This window comes from Cavia porcellus, unplaced genomic scaffold, assembly GCF_034190915.1.
Source record: "Cavia porcellus strain 051 isolate PalLab524CR breed Dunkin Hartley unplaced genomic scaffold, mCavPor4.1 scaffold_4, whole genome shotgun sequence".
Lineage (NCBI taxonomy): Eukaryota > Metazoa > Chordata > Mammalia > Rodentia > Caviidae > Cavia > Cavia porcellus.
The window spans coordinates 102,330,189-102,347,583 of NW_026947487.1; the positions used below are offsets into that span (position 1 = coordinate 102,330,189).

At 38.7% G+C, this 17,395-nt stretch overlaps 1 long non-coding RNA gene across 1 annotated transcript in view; it reads left to right on the plus strand.

The window, feature by feature from the left end:
* The first annotated feature begins 6,864 nt into the window (after positions 1 to 6,864).
* Positions 6,865 to 17,395, plus strand: part of LOC134475628 (uncharacterized) — an 85,763-nt gene continuing 75,232 nt past the window's right edge. Inside the window, exon 1 of the long non-coding RNA XR_010046804.1 lies at positions 6,865 to 7,453. This is a non-coding gene — a long non-coding RNA (uncharacterized LOC134475628). The remainder of the gene's footprint in view (positions 7,454 to 17,395) is intronic.

The following is a 17,395-nucleotide window of genomic DNA, read 5'->3' on the forward strand; positions in this document are numbered from 1 at the left end:
CTGGCTCCGGAGGGGAAGACATGTGCTGCTTGGTCTCCAGGATGAACTCGTCACGCTGCTTCCTGGCACATACCCGACTGTGCTTGTCGTCAGAGGAGCTCAGGGCCTCCATGTCGCTGAGGACAGCTGTGCTGCCTTTCAGGACAGCCCTGGTCTTTGTTGTGAGTGTGACTTCTGGGCTCCAGTGTAGAAACTCATCCCACTAGCACAGCTCCTTCATCCTGCTGGCATAGACTTTCTGGCTTCCACCGCTGACCCTTGGGTCTTCCCGGCATGGATCTGTGAAAGAGACTGGCGTGAGTCCTTCTTGTGGGCTCTGGACCTCCAGTTGGACTCGTGGGAGGCATTGTCCTGAGCTCTGGGTTTTTATCTGGACTCATGTGGAACATTGCCATGGGGTTTAGTCTCTTGACTAAATAATCTATGTCTTTGGTGTTGCAGATAGATTCCCTGCATTTTCCTGTGTTAACTTCCGGTGACCATTCTAAAAATATTGTGAACTTCATGTCCTAATCCTAATTGTTCTCTGTGTACAACACCTGACTATAACAGAAATGTTCATGTTTGAAGGCGCTTGGATTCTGTGCCAGGCTTTCCACTGTTTTCCCTCAGATTCGTATGCTATTTGTCCTTTTCTATGTACAGAGCCAACACCTGCAAACTATTTCTCAGGTTCTTTTTTTTAGTTATTTCCCACCAGGCTTGGCCCATTGTATAAACTGGTGGGCAGAAAGGAGGGAGAATCCAAGGCATGTATTCCTGTCTCCATCTACTTCAGAAAGGCTAGCTGGCAGTGGCTGTCTCCTCTCTGGCTCTCCTCCTACCCTCCAGCCTTTTCTGCAGTGGTCCCAGTTTTTGCTAGGGGTCCTGGCTTTTAAACTCTGCCATAAAAACACTCTCATCTCTTTATGTTTCTTGTCCAAAGAGTGACAGTGGCTCCTTCCCCTCTCTCCCTCCTGTCCTTCCTCTGTCCCTTAGTTAGACAGAGTTCAAACACCGTAAAGTTTTCCATTTAAAGCACACAATTCAGTGGTTTTTAATATGTTTGCACAACCATCACTACTATCTAATTCTAGAGCATTTCCATTGCCTCTGGCTTAGCTACTTTATAGAAAGAAGAGATGTATTTGGCTCATGATTCTGGTGGCTGGAATGTTAAACTGTGTGTGTGGTTGGGGGGTGCTGGCTTCTCTGGCTGCCTCATGACACAGAGGAGAAGCAGGAAGGTAAATGGCCCCGTGCAGAAGGGACTGCCTGGCAAGTGAGAAAACAGAACTGCAAAGGGGCCGGGCTCCTTGTTTTATAGCAACTTGCTGTCATGGGCACTAAGGTATCCAGTGAGACCTAATCCACCTCACAGACCACTAGTAAGGTCTTCTAAGCGTGGTCATGAGCCAATCATCCTCCCTGGGTTCCATGTCTTAAAGATCATGCACCTTTTAGTGCCATAATGCTGGGGACCAGACTTCCTGCACACCAAACTTTTGGGGACAAACCATATCCAAACCACAGCAACTCTTCCAAAACCCCTTACCCACAGCAATCATTTGCCATTCCCACCTGCCCACAGCCACTGACCTTTAGTCTACTTTCTATGTTTATGAATTTGTCTATTTACATATTTCACACAATTGGAAAGAGGCAACATGTGGCCTTTTGTCCTTCGCCTTTTTCCTGGCACCACATGTTTGAGTTTCATCCATGTTATGGCATATATCACTATTTTTATGGTAGAATGATGTTCTGTTGTATGGATACATTACATTTTGTTTTTGTCCATTCAGCAGTTGATGCATGTTCCAGTGGTTTCTAATTTTTGGCTATTATGAATGGTGTTGCTATGGACATTCCCATAAAATGTCTTTGAATCTTTGTTTTCAGTTTTCTTGGTTACATACCTAGCAGCAGACTTTCTGGACCACAGATCTACAGTAACATCTTGAGAACTGGATAGCAGCTTCTTTTTGTTGCAAATCTCTGCATTGTCTCACCCCAGATTTTGGCCACTTCATTTCTCCAGCTCCTTCACAACTAGTTCCCGGTGTAAAATACATTCTATTAAAACCCTAACATGGACTCCATCTTCCTGACTGAACCCTGACTGAGATGTTTTCATATACGTTATATAAGAAAGTGAAGACTACCTCACTACCAACTTTCTACCCTTTTGTATAGAAAATAATGCAAGAAACCACAAAACCACTGTCCAGGAACAGAATCTATGGGTTAGAGTTTGCAACTGTAGTCATTTGCTGCCATCTCTAACCTGGTGGGAGTTCTTTTGAACCCATCCCATTTCCCAACAGCCTCCAACTTTGAGTGTAGGTCATTTAGTTGGAAAGCCCATTCCCGGAAGTTGTAGGCAGAGAGTGGAGAAGTGAGATGGGCAGGATGGGTCAGAATCCAGTAAAAATGCATCAGTGAGCTAGTGACCGTGCAGGGCAGCGGGGGCTCATTCTTGCTGATGACCTTAGAGGAATTATAGTACACGTCCCAAAGTTGTTCCATCTGATGGATGAAGAAGTTAGGCTTTTTAAAAAACTGTGTTTCACTGGTCAAAGCCTGCTCCCCTAGGATTTCAGGAATGGTCCTGTGGCCAGAGAAAGTCTTCATGTGGTCCTAGAAGGTGTTTATTGCTTAAGAGGTTTTGTGTGTATACGTGTGTGTGGATACATGTATGTACCAAGGGGAGGTCTGTAAACTCCTCAAGGATAGACCTTGTATTATACTTGTATGTTTATATTTTTCTTGTGAATAATAAAGGTTAGTTGCTTTTATGCATTTTTGAAGGAAACTGTCAGGGAAAGAAACTTCCTGAATTGTGTATAGGAGCTGCCACTTTATGTGTACTTTGGATCTCTTTTTTTTAGGTATTACAATTATGTGGTTTTAGAAGGTTGCCCAGTTCCTCAATTTGTAACCAGACCATCAGCTGCACTGTCACACACTTCCAAAGAAGCCTCATAAAAAAACAAAGTACAAATTTCCTTGATGTCATTAGCTGCAGAGGATAAAACCTAGAAGGGAGAAAAACTCACCCTCAAACTTTTCATAGGCACAAAGCAGAATGCCTCAGCAGTCCATGAGAGATGACAGGTATCTTAAAAGACTGATTAAAAGCCAGGAAGCTAGAGGAGTTTCTTCAAAACAATAGAGCAATAGACAGAACATATTTAAATCAAGTATAAAAAGGCAGAGATAAAAGTGTAAATCAGTAGTTGCCTCTGGTTGTCTTAACCAGCTAAATAAATGTAGATGTAACCTGTTTCTTCTCCCTTAGAGTAAAGCTGTGTTTTCATTAGATTGAACTTAAAGTGATAGGAATTTCAAGAGGTGTTGAGAGATGACATGTAAATGGGTTAAAATGATTGGCATTTGGGAAACTTTTCTTCCATCCTGGATTTTAGCCCAGAGGATCCAGCCTGAGGCTCTTGGGGTAGGGCTACAGCATATCTCTCCTATTTTAGAGACTTCCCAGTTTATTCTGGTCACACACGCAGGTCCTGAAAGTCAGTGTTATGTAAGTTAATTAACTATAGAAACCTCCTACCCACACTTAAATCTTGACAATCTAGAGTAGGAAATGATACTTGGCCATATATGACACGGTTTGTGTCTTAGAGATCACTAATCATATCTGAATAGTGCTTTTAAAACCCCAGACTGGTAATTTATAAAGAATAGAAGTTTAAGGGTTGAGAATATAGTTCAGTGGTGGAGGGGCCCTGGGGCCCTGGGTTCAATTCCCAGAATCATTACAAGAAAAAAAGGAATAAAAGTTTATTTGAGAAATAAAAATTTAACCTTCCCAGGTTCTGGAGGTCAGGAAGTCCATGGGCACAGTGGCAGCATCTTGTGAGGGTCATGGTACCTCAGCATGGCAAAGGGCATCACAGGGTGAGACAGAGCAAAGTGCCAGCTCAGGAGTCTTTTCCTCTTCTGGTAAGGGCACTAATGCCACCATGGGACCTCACCTAGTCCTAATCATTTCCCACGACCACTTGCATGCAAATACCATTAACACAAATGCCCACTCTGAAACTTATACAGTGGATGTGACTTTATCTTTTATTATATACCTTCAATTTCTCTTCCCCAAATCCTGCCTGTTTTTTCCTCTTATCCCTTTTTCATGCTGCGTCAGAGAAAGGTTCTCTCTTCCAAACTTCACTCACTCAATTTTTTTTATGTCTTGATATTTTTTCCAGAAATTGTTTCTTTCCCCCATCTTGATTTTAGTCTATCCCCCTTTTATGATAGCTCTTCTCTTCTGCTCTTATTCTAAATTTGAAATATAACAAATGACCCCCCCTTACTAAATTGGACTGTCTTAAAATTATTACTCTTTTTGCCAGATGTGGTGGTACATGCCTGTAATCTCAGTTACTCAGGAGGCTGAGGCAGGAGGACTGCAAATTCAAGTTCAGCCTGCGTGATTTAGTGAGTCATTATCTTAAATAAAAAATGAAAAGGGCCAGGGATGTAGCTTAGTGAGAGAGTATAATGGGGTTGATCCCAAGCACAACAAAATAAAACAAAGCACTCTCCTACCCCACCCTGCAACTTCCCTGGAACAGTTGTCTATGCCTGACACCTTCACTTCCCATTTATGTTGCAAACCCCTGTGTTTTGACCCTGACACCCTATCCCGCTGATATGACCCTTCTCAAGGTCATGAGTAACTGCCTGCAGACTAACTCACAGGACATGTGCTTTTCTTTCTTCTTCCCCTTGACTTGTCAGCAGTGTTTTATCTTGGTGCTTACATTGCTTGAGGACATCTTGCTTCTGAGGCTGTCTGCTCGCTGCTCTTTCCAGGTTCTCATTGTCCTGAACAAAGAATTGGACAAGACTTGTGGAAAAGATAGTGAAGTTTTACATTGATTAAGGATAGGAAAAGAAGTAGGCTCTGCAGAGCGAGAATGGGCCACTGAGAAAGAGAGAGTGCAGGCCAGGAGGTACATGGCAGCCATCTTGTATCCCACTCGTTAGGCCTCAGCCATTTTATCCAAAGTTTGCTTGATCTTGTACCAGAAGAACTGAAGAGAGCATTTTTTGCTCGGTCCCAGGTATAGGCTTGGAAACTTCTTGTGTTTCACAAGTGTCCTGTGTATCCATGATTGACAGATCACACCCACTCGCCCAGCTGACTGGCCACACCCTAATTTCTTGCCTCACCATCATTTTAATTTTTGGCTTTCAGAGCTGCTCCATCCTCTTCAGTCCCTTCTTCTTGGTTCTGTAGTCTGAGCCTTCTTGGTTATGAAATGTAGTGGTGATAACCCTATGGCATTCATGCTGCAGTGGGCTCTTTGTTATTAAAAATGCTAATAAAAGATTTGCCATCACTGTGACAGTTATTAGTTAGGGTTCTCTAGAAGGACAGACTCAATAGGAAATTCACGTATAATTATTCAAGACTGGAGATTTATTTATTAGTGAGGATTACAGAATCAGAGATAGGAGAATATACAATGGCTGACTGCAGGGTCAGAGGTGAGAGAATCCACAATGGCTCTCTGAGTTTTGGAGATGGAAAGATCCAGTAGTTGCTCAGCCCAAGAGGGAAACTGCATAACAAGAGGGATAGAGGATGCAGCAGCAGTCTGCGGTCTGGAAACTTGCTTGGAAATTGCTGGTGCAAACCTACATTGAGTGGTTGAAGAAATGGGACACTCATGTAAAAAAGATGGCAGCAAAGAACAGGCTTGCTGGGGAACATCGGAACTCTTCAAAACACGCACATTTCCTTTTTAGTCCATCCAGACTTCAAGCCCATTGGTTGGTACCATCTGCAAATAGGGTGGGTCCTTTCTTCCTCGGTTTGTTGGCCTACAGGTCAATCATCCACAGACAAACCCAGAACTGGGCTTTACTAATCCGCTAGGTGTTTCTTACTCCAATCAAGTTGACATAACACAACGATCACAGGCAACAACTCACCAATGATCTCTTTGCCTAAAGACCTCTTCTGTACTTCCTGTTTCCTAAAGGTGTGTTGAACCTGACCAGTTCTCTATGTAAAAACATTTTCTGGAACTTCACTGCATACACAATGTTTTCAGCTTGTGCTTTACATGGTACATGAGAAGAACCATGTAGGCCCTCTAAGGTTTCCTAGAGCTGACTTAGGGGTGCAGGTACAGAGGACAAGGGAGGCTTAGGAGGAGGACAAGGAGAACCTCAGTGTCATGTGCATTGGTGGTAGCTCTGATTTAGGCACTTTTTCTTCCATGTGTTCCCCAGCTTTCTCTAGTCCCATCTCTCCACTAATCTCCACTGGCCCCTCATTCCACTGCAGGTTTCTCTGCAGCCTTATGGAATTCTCAACTGAAAGAAGCCCTGCATTAGTGCCTAGGGCCAGTGCTAGGATCTGGAGATGAGATGCCATAGGAAGGCTTGAAGCCTACATTTTGGCTCATGTCCCTTTGAGGTCACAGGTGCTACCAGCTGAAACACCTTATTTGGAGTTGTGACTCTTCACCACATGGGCAGTGTAGGTTTTGGCCAAATCTCACCTTTCTGACCCTCTATTTCCTCAGCCATACAGTGCGGTGAGTAATAGTAACCATTTTGGGGTTGTTGTGAGAGTTAAATGAGAAAATGCACCACTTGGACATAGTCTTGCTGAATAAAATGGTGTTAGTCATTGTACCTTTAGTCCCCTGTCTGGTAAGATGGAAAGTCTTGTCTGAAAGGTTGGTTCTGCACCCACCTGAAAAACTCACTGCTATGAATTAAAACTGGTGGTCAACTTAACACCAGCTGAATTAAATCAGCGTGGTGCTGAGCGTAGATGTTCCACCTGAGGAAAGTTGCCAGCATAAATAGAGACATGGAGCCTACAAGTGAGGCATTGTGGGATTCTCCAAGTATTGCTGTTTGAGTCGTTGGCTCTCCTGGAGAAGCTCACGACCAGCTTCCCCAGCGTGAGTTCAACCATTGTCAGTGGAGGAGCTCGGGGCCTTGTTTGTGAGAGTGGCTGTGGTTCACTGTGGGGGAGCTCTGGTTCTTACATCGCGCATCACTTCCTGGCTCTGGAGGGAAGACATGTACTGTTTAATGTCCAGGATGAACTCATCACACTGGCTTTCTGGCACATACTCAACTATTCTTACTGATGGAGGAGCTCGGGCCTCTGTGCCACTGAAGATGGCCGTTGTACTTTTCAGGGCATCCCTGGTTCTTATTTAAGTGTGACTTCTCCGCTCCAGTATAGAACCCTCAACCTACCAGCACAGCTCCTCACTCCACTGGCAAAGACTTTCTGGCTTCCACCAATGCTACTTATACTTTGATTAATTTAGAACTTACTTTATTTTATGGAGATAAATGATGGAGTAAGAGGAATGAACTGGTAAATACCTGTCTTGGAACTGTGACTAGGAAGAGGTGTGGTGATTTCAGTGAGGTCACAACAAATCAGAAAAATATTTTCACGTGATTAATTGAGGTGAGTTCATGTTGTTGAAGCCCCAGAAAGCTTTTATGTCCAGAATTATGTTTCACGCAGTCTTTGGCTATAGCATGTGGGAAAGGGGAGACTCAAGAAAGAAATTCTGAGTAAGATATTGGAAAAGCTGCTTTTTATTTCATAATTGAAGGTGTTAATAATATAGTCAAGTCATTTAAAGACTAAGAAAAGCTCGTACTTTAAGGGAAGAAAGAAAATGATAAAGGAGAAATGGAAACATTTCAAGGACTCTGTGTCTATTGAATTATCTTGTGTTTTTAGAATCATTTCCTAGCATCATAGCACTGGCCAGTAGTTAGAGTAATTAATTTACTATTCACAAAAGAGGAAAAAAACTCTGAGTCCAGCATACTTTTAAACCATAAATCAAATCCCAGTGAAGTTATGCATTTGAAAAGGTTGATTATGGTTGTGTCTTAAATATCAATTCTATATAGACACAGAAAAAATATTAGCAAAGTGGTTTTTGGTAATAAATTTGGCTTTCCTGAATGTGAGACATAAATCGCAAGTTGTTTTTCTTTGGGTTCTGTCTGACAAAGTTAAAAAAAATTCTTCCATGTGTAAGAAGGAAAGAGTCACCCTTCTCGCAGAGGCTCTCTGGCTGTTTTTGTGGGTTGTACCCCCTTTTCAGAGCAGGTAACCAGAGAATTGGGAGTTTTGCAAAGAAGGCTTTTTGGGAATCAGAGCTCCCAGTGCACACACCAATAACTTGTTAAGAAAAAGAGCAAAGCCAATTTGATTAATTAAAAGTTTGTGATACTCTTAGGCTCCAGGGGAAAAGCAGTTGGCAAATATAATTTCTGTTTAGTAGCCAATTACCTAAAACAAACAAAAAAGTGATTCTTTTTCCTCATGATTTTGTGGCCTGATGGGGCTCAGCTAAGTGATTTTTCTGCCTCACAAGGTGTCCACTAGCTAGGTTTATTTACTTGGTTGCACTCAATTGTCATCATGCCTGGGCTGGAAACTCCAAGAAACCTTCACTCAAGTGTTGTATGCTTTGGTGTCTTTCCATGTGACCTCATGAGGCATAGCCGGGTCTCCTACTATCACGGTGGCCTGGGTGAGTCAAAATGCTTGCATCTCAACTGCGTTGGGAGAGAAAATAGCAGCAATAACCCTCTAAAAGGCTAGAACTGTATCCAACTCAAAGTTGCTTCTCCCCAAGTTACAGGGTCAATCTAAGTGAAAGGAAAGTCAGGCAGACTCTCCTTGATGGTGTGTGTGTGTGTGTGTCACACAATCACACACCGAAAGAAGGAATTGATGGTGATCATCTTTGGGGAAGGCCTAACATAGCCTTATCATGTAGTTAAAAACAATGCAATTTAATTCTAACTTTTGTAAATTAGATTTTTCTCATGTATCTGCAACTCCTTTTATAAAAATAAGTTTGTATTCATTTCCCAGTTTTAGTCAGCAATTTCTGGCTCTTCAGGAAAAGAAGTCTCAATTATCTTTAATTGGCACAACTTAGGGCTAAGGACTTAGTTCATCAGTAGAATTCTTGCGTAACATGTGCAAAGCCCTGGGTTCCCTCTCCAGCACCACAAAAGAAACAAATAGTACTGTTTAGGTCAGGCCTTAGTATATACTCAGCACTAAATTTAGGTAGGTATGCACATGAGCAAATCCTTACATCAACCTCTGAGGAAGAGATTTCTATTCTCAACATTTTGTAAACTAATGCTTTGAATAAACCAGAAACTTGCCTAAGATCCTAAATTCTCAGTCTAGAAAGTGGCAGAACTGGCATTAGAAACTGGGGGTTTCTTATTTTAAAGTTGGTGCTTTGCACGGGATCATGACATTTTCCCCCTAAGATCTATTCTAAAGTTTCTATTTGAAATTTCTCTCAAATCCATCTTTACCAGATTTGTTGATTTCCCTGAACTTTGCTTGCTGCATTTCCCTAAAACAGATATTCATGTTTTCGGTACACAAACCCGGCCAAGGTCAATGAGTTGTCTCTGTTAGTGGAAGCTTCCCCTAAGCTCCCTGATTTAGGGCTTCTGTAAAAGCAGAGACAATTTTTAGGACTTCGGCAGTTCCTCGATGTCCCTCCCCCTTTAATGAAAAGAATATTCCTATGTTCACATGTTACCCACCTGAGTGGTACGGAAGGCTTAGACTTTCCGTGCCAGCATTAGCATATCTTATTACATTTTCACTGCTGAAGTCCTACACTCTGACTGTCCAGATACAGAGAATTTGCAGTGACTTATTAAACAAATACACTATAAGGCTGGCTTTTATTCTCTTGAGCCTCGGATTCTTGTCATGTTCTCTTGTGAATGTTACAGTCTACAATTCCTTAGGCCATTAGTACTTTCTGAATTTCCCTTTGATGTTAAATATTTTATATTTCTGGTCATGTATTTACTGTTCAGCATCATTAAAAAGAGCTGAATTGCTCAGTCTTGGCCTTTGGGTTTTTATGGTAACTTTAATTTTTTGAACTCTGTTTCTGTGATGAAATTGACTAATAAATTTAGAAATTGGTAAGAGTTGGGTATTTGTTTAAGTACCACAAGTTTATTATTTTTCAGAGAGGACAAATAGAGAACCAGAAAAGGCTGTAAAAAGATTGACTTCATGGCAGTTGGGGAGAGTTGGGCAGTGACACTGATGCTATTCCTTTGTTTCAATGAAGATTTTTAAGCTTCACACTGTCATCAAGCTTAAAATTTGTACTGCATCTTAGACTTAAAATACTGGGTATACTCCCTAACTATAGTTATCAGTCTTGTCTCAGGAGAATTTTCTGATTATGAGAAATACAGTATGGAAAAACACCCTCAAATTGTTATTATCAGATTCATTTACTTATTTTATATGTACTTTTGATTATCTTAAGTGTATATTAATAGCTTGATTTCTTTATCTACGAATTATAATGAAATATATTCAATTTCCCCAACATGTTGGGACTTTTTCAAAGTTCTTTCTATTGTTTCTTTTTTAAATTTAATTTCAAGACAGTTAAATACTTTGTGTAACATGAATGCTTTTTAATTTACTAAGATTTTTTTGAATGGTCCCCAATATGACATTTTTTATTTCATGAAAAAATAAAACACAAGTCACAACAAAATAATGAGAAAATTTGAATAGTTAATACACTATATATTATCTTCAAAGTAGTTACTCAAAGTATAAGATATTGAGACAAAAAATTCTTTCTTACAAAAGAGAGACAAACACAAATAGTACAAAAACACAATGGAGTACTACTCTTTCATAAAGAAAGATAAATTTGAGGATTTTGTAGGTAAATAGATATACCTGAAAACAGCGTTAAGTGAAATATGTCAGACTTACAAGCTTAAATATTGCATGGTTTCTCTTATAAGAGAAATTCAAAGTGTATATATGTGCAAGTGAAGAGAAAAATGGAAGATAGATTATAGGAAAGTGGGAGAAGTTCAGATGGTTCCTTAATATGATCTTATATAGACTGTAGGTATGTGAAACCAAAGCATATTCTGCCATTGTTGGATGGCGTAGTCCACAAGTATGAGTTAAATCAAGTTGGCTGATGGTGTTTCTCATGTCCTCTGTGCCTTCACTAATTTTCTGTCTACTTATTTTATCACTAACGGAGGGGCTAAAAATCTTAACTATTATTATGGATTTCTTTACAGCTCTTTTAGTTTTTGCTTCATGTGTTTTGAAACTCACTAAATACTTAAGTGTGCATGACTTCTATGTCTTTATGATGAATCAAATCTTACATCATTATGAAACTGTCTTTTTCATTTCTGTAAAATTGCCTTTGCTGTGAACTCTTTGTCTGATAGTAATGTAACTGTTTTTATTTTCTTTTAAATTATATCAGTATAGGATAAGCTTACCTAATTCACACATTACTTTTTGGGTAATTTTTATATTAAAGAAAATAAAACCAAACAAAACAAAACAGAATAAAGCCACTCAAAACAAAACAGTGTGACACAGGGCTTCAAAACAAGACAACAGAAAATCCATACCTTCAGACATAGTAAAAATCAAAACAGAACAGAATAGAACCAATAAAAATAAAACAACACAATAAAAGACTTTAAAACAAGATAATAGTAAATCCAAAATGGCTACCATAATATATCTTGTTATCTTTGAGATAGCTGTCCATGCCATTGGATAGAATATAATCAAACAAGACAAAATAGAATAAAACTTAACCAAATAAAACAATGAAAATGATACAGGACTTCAAAACAAGATAATAGGGAATTAAAAATGGCTACCACCTTCAGAAGGAGTTTCCCCATACATGCTACATTACAAATTGTTATCTTCTGAGTAGATGATGCTTTAGACCTGTATAGTCTGTGAAACACTAAGCACTATAAGCATTAAGTTGTACTTTAGCACAGTGGCTATCACTGAAGGCTGTGTTTCTCTGGATCAGCTGGTCACTTCCAGGAGGGGGCAGATACCTTGGCTTTTCTTGTCTCCCAACCTACATGCCAGGAGGGGCTGGCATTTGTTCTCCCCCTAGCAGTCCACACATGGCACTGACTTGTAAGGAGGCTTAGCTTCTTGTTCTCCTCCCCTGCAATCGATGAATGGTGAATGACACCGATTACAGGAAAGAGCTGGCATATGGTTCTCCTCCCAGTGTGCTGTGCATGGTGCTGACTCACAAGGAGGGCTTGGCTTCTTACTGGCTTCTTGTTCTCTTCCCCTGCAGTCTGTGAATGGTGCTGACTCATGGGAAGGGGCTGACCCACATATGGCTCCCCATACTTACTGCTTTTAACCTTCCTAAAAAATATTTTGGCAGCAGTGTAGGGTTAGGTCTTCCTTCTCCTCCTTTTCCTTACCTAATAATTACTGTCCTTTATCTGGGATATTAGATCATTTACAGTCAGTATGGCGGTTGATATGATTGCATTTCAAAATCATGTTGCTATTTGTTTTTGATTATCCTTGCTATTTGTTTTTGTTTCCTTTATCTTCTTGTTTTACATTATTTTAGATTAAAATTTTTAATTGTATTTTATCTCCTTTGTTGAATTACTAGCTTTGTTTTGTTTAGTTTTTTGTTGTTGTTATTGTTTATGGCTTAGGAGTTTGTATTACACATATTGTAGTTGACCTTTACATGTTTTTTTTTCTGCTTACAATGTAAGAATCTTACAATGTTATATATTCTTCATTGCTCATTCCCTTCCTGACTTTTGAACTACTGTTGTCATATGTTTAATGTATACATATGCTAAAATCTCTGTAGTATATAGCTGTGATTTTTGTTATCAACAGTTAATTATTTTTAAAAGAGACCTGATTTTTAAAAGAAAAAATTTCGGGGATAAATTTTATTTCTAGGGCTCTTTTTTCATTTGCAATATCATTTCATTCTCTTTTAAACACTATTTTATGATTCAGATCAATTATAGTAATGCAAAAGATTTTATGAATGAAAAAAATCACCAGACATCCTTATGTCTTATGTTAATCATAAGAATGAAACAATCACCAGCAGAACTTCATTGTAAGAAATAATGTGTGTGTATTCAGGTGACTATATATACGTACATGCATAAATATGTACTATTTATATTCTTATAAATTTTTCCTTTCATTCCTTTGAATTTTTCTTTAATTTCTACTTGACACCAAAATTACTAAAAAAAAAAACTACTAAAATCACCACACTATTTATTTACTACTAAAATTACCACCACTCTGTTCATACTTTATTTATACTAGTTTTCTTCTAGATAGCATTTTTGTGGCAAATCTCTTCCCATATGCTTGTTTTTAGTCTTTCAAGGCCCCTACTATCTCTCTTACAAGCAAGAGCTGCATTTTATTTTGTTTAATCTTCTGTATTAGTCAGCTTTCTGTCACTGAGACCAAATTCTTGGCATACACACTGAAGTGAGGAATAATTTATTTTTGCTTGTGTTTGCAGAGGTTTTGGGCCATGATGGGCTGGTTCCAGGGCAGACATGTCACAGCAGGAGGAATGGTGAGCAGGGGTGCTCAGCGCAGGACAGCTGGGAAGCAGAGCACAGGGTGGGAGACCAGAGCGGAAGGGGCTGGAGATCAGACACTGTGAGTCCCCGAGGCCACCTCCCCGAGACCCACTCAGACACACCTGGACAGGTGCTCTACTAATTCTCTCGGGGCTCTCAAGCCAATCAAGCTGATGATTTGTCTTTGAATTTACAAAGCTTAATGTTTACAAAGTTTACTTTTAGGCATTGCAAAGAATCAAACAAGAAAGTATAACACGGGAGAAAGCACAGATGTACAACTCTTAGGAGAAGCTGAGTGTGCTGGTGAATGCTTGCAATCTCACCTCTGAAAGGCTGATGCAGGAGGAGCCCAGCCTTGGAAATTTAGGAATTTAGGGAGACCCTCTCTCAAAATAAAAAATAAAGAAGGATGAGGAGGTACTCAGTGAGAGGAGGCGCTTGGGTTCAATCTCCAGTGCTACACGCACACACCCCAAAACAAACAGAACCAAAAAGTCTCTTAAAATAATCTTGGCCGTGGGTCCTAACTTTAATGGTTTTTGATTTGTTTTATTGATTAGTGGGTGGAATTCTGGTGACTTCCACCAACTCATTTCTCTTCTTGCCTTGTAGATTTGAAAATACAGCAAAGTTATGCCCTTTCTTTCCCAATGTGGGAGACTATATTCAAGGGACTCTCCCATCTCTGCCCCACACAGCAATGTGTCTCCTAAAGAATTTATGCATATTATTATTTTTATTTGTTTCAAAAGCTACTTTTAAGCAAAGCCAGTCTCTCTCTTAAATAGCTATTCCAAAAATGCATGATTTTCTAGTTGCCTCCATATTCTTTAGTTTATGAGAGCCTTTTCTTTTTAAGATGATCATATACCAAATTTCCTTGGTCAATGTTGGGATGAAATTCTTTTTATTCTAATAGACTATGCACCGGGCAAGGTCATTTATAATAAATACAAGGTAACATGCCTATTACATAAAAATAAAATAATTGTTTTTGTGAAATGAATTGGAAGATGTGGCATAATTAGACACTGGGCATTTGTATTCTCTTATCATTTTAGAGCTGCAAAAAATGGAAGTAATTTATTTCATCTTGGTAATGTTCCTTCTTTCTGGTCCAACAATTTATCAGAAATGTTAATCCAGCAAGCCGTAAGTGGAGGGGGTGAGAGGAGAGAGAGAATTTAAAATTAGCCTGGAAATATTGCACAACTCATTAAAAATGTAATCATGCGTAAAATGAGATCAATGAAAATTTATCTAAAAGTGCAAGGAAAAGGCATTTTCTAGTATGATACTGGATTTAATAGACTGGATTTTAATTTAGTCAGTTTGCTACAAAAATCCCTCTAGGCTAAATAAAACCGTTTTCCCTCCCAGTTATTGTACAGACAGCTAATTTTCAGGCCCCTTCCTTCTGATATTCAATCTTATCTCTTGCTGGATACGGGTTTCAGTATATTGCAGAATTTGTTTTCTTTACATTTTCCATTACTGCTTTCATTTGCATGATAAATGATTAGAAGTAGAAACAGGGAAAAACCATGCAGAACATTTCTTTATTAATTTTGTTTAAATTAGAGTAACTTTTCTATTCATCCCCCCTCCCCTAACAGCCCATGTATTTGAGTTATTTTAATATTTTGTTGTACAGCTAGAGAAATAGGTTATGCACTTTTTGCCTTGCACGTTCATCATGTAACATTTTATTTTCTTTCATATATTTGTACTTTACAATTGGGATTCCTGACTTGCCCTGCTAATAATTTTGATGAATCTTTTTTTTTTTTTTTGAAAGAGAGTCTTGTGTTTAAGGCTGAACCTATGATAGAGGTTTAAAATATGTTAACACTGATGTATGTAGAGGGCTTTGAAGATTTATTTTGGAGATGACAGAACCTGATTCTTGAACAATAAATGGGTTTTTAAAACTTGAGCTTCATTTAAGTCACTTGGCTCTTTCTGCTGATTTTTAGTCTGATAATTTAGAAATGTGGAATAATATATCTAATGAAATATATTAATAAAAATCATCTAGTGTTCCTACCTGCCCCCAGGTTCTAAATTAAAAGAAGATGCTTTATTGATAAAAATTGGCATGGGAAGAAATTTTTTAAGGTAACTGAGTGTTTCCTGTAAAATTCATTATAAGACAAGAGTCATGTACAATCATCTTCGACTCATTCACATAGACAAGTTTTCTACTACACAAGTAGTAAATAGCTAACTCTGATATGGAAAAGGAAAAAAAAGAAAAGAAAAACAAACAGGGCTGTGAATTGAATGTCTCTTCACTCATCCCTCCATCCTGTTTCTTTCCTTAAAAGTAGCACACTGTTCAGCCTCTCTTTCCTAATACTGTTAAATAGGTGTGTACCTGTAGAAATGCATTTGTCACAATTTTTAAAAAATTATTGTAACATAAAACACATCTTACCTTTTAAATTTTTCTGCACTTTGCTTGTCCTCAGATACAATTGCTTGTTGCTCTTAAGAGATTTCCATCTTGATACATGTAACTCTTTACTTTTAGCTCTTGCTTGGTATCCCATAGCATGGTGTCTACTGATCTGGAAGAATCTGCGTCCAGCAACAGGGGAACAGCTAACCATGACAGTCACCTTTGCATGTTTTTGCTGTGCACAGTGGATCTGTTCTTTGAGGAACGTGGTGGAAGAGAAGGGTCACAGTATGCATTTAAGTTTTTGTCTAGGTTCTGTTACAAGGTTTTAAAATGGTCTCTTTGCCATTCATTTCTAAATAGTTTATAAGTTTTTTTTATCAATTTTTCTCCTTAACATAAGAATTATTCTCAAGGGATTTTAAACATCTCTAAGTCTTACAGACTGTTTTTGTCTATCATTCTGATGATGAATTTAATTGTATTTCACTGTGATCAGTCTATAGGGCTTACATGATTTTTGCTTCATGGGAGTCGATGAGATTTTCTTTATTACCTAATATGTGATCAGTTTTCTTTCATGACTCTTATTGAGTGTTTGAGAAAAAATGTTCTTTATTGAGTTCAGAGTTCTGGGTTATATCTGTTCGATCCAACTTGTTAATTAGGCTTTTCAAATATTCCGTTTTCTTTCTATTCATCTATTTTATCTGCACATTTCCTGAAAGCTGTTATTAGACATGCTTCAGAATGCACGTATTACATCTCCCTGAAAATATTCCTTTTCGTCCCTTTACTGCATTGCCTGAAGTTCTTTTTTCCTAATTCTAAGAATCGCTTGGCATATCTTTTCTTGTACAGTTATCTCCATTCTTCCTGTTGTCTTGAGACATGCCCAGTAAAAAGCAGCTGGTGAATTTAAATTTCCACGCCTAAAAAACGTTGATCTTTCACCCAGATTTTCATTACCAGTACATTTGGACCTAGTCTCGTATCATCTTACTTATGTTATCTGTTTTTCTACCCCAACATCCCTTTATTCTGTCCTTTTTTCTACCTATTTTTGGTTGATTGGATTATTTTATTCCATTTTTCCTCCACGGGTAGCTTAGAATTGAAACCTCCCGTTTCTTTTTTCTAGGAGTCCCACTTACTGTTTTAACACCCAGGTGAAATGCACATTTCTCACATCAGGTAGATTACCTTGACTCTACCGCCACGGAAGGCGAAAACCTCGTTCCTTTTTTCTGTTATTACTTTCTACCTTCCCTGACTTTAGTTCCAAGTTATTAAAGGAGCTTTTTTCCCTTTTCCAATTGACTTTTACTTAAATTCAATTAGTTTTTCTGGAGTCTTTGCTCACCCTGAATTTTACATGCTCTAGATCTGTGTGTCTGTGTGTTTCTCTCTGCAGTTCATTCTTGAGAAATTATTATTATTTTAATTATATTTTAAAAATATGGATGACTTCATGAATTTGCATGTTATTGTTCATTCTAATTTTAGTATAGTACAGCTACTGTGAGTTTG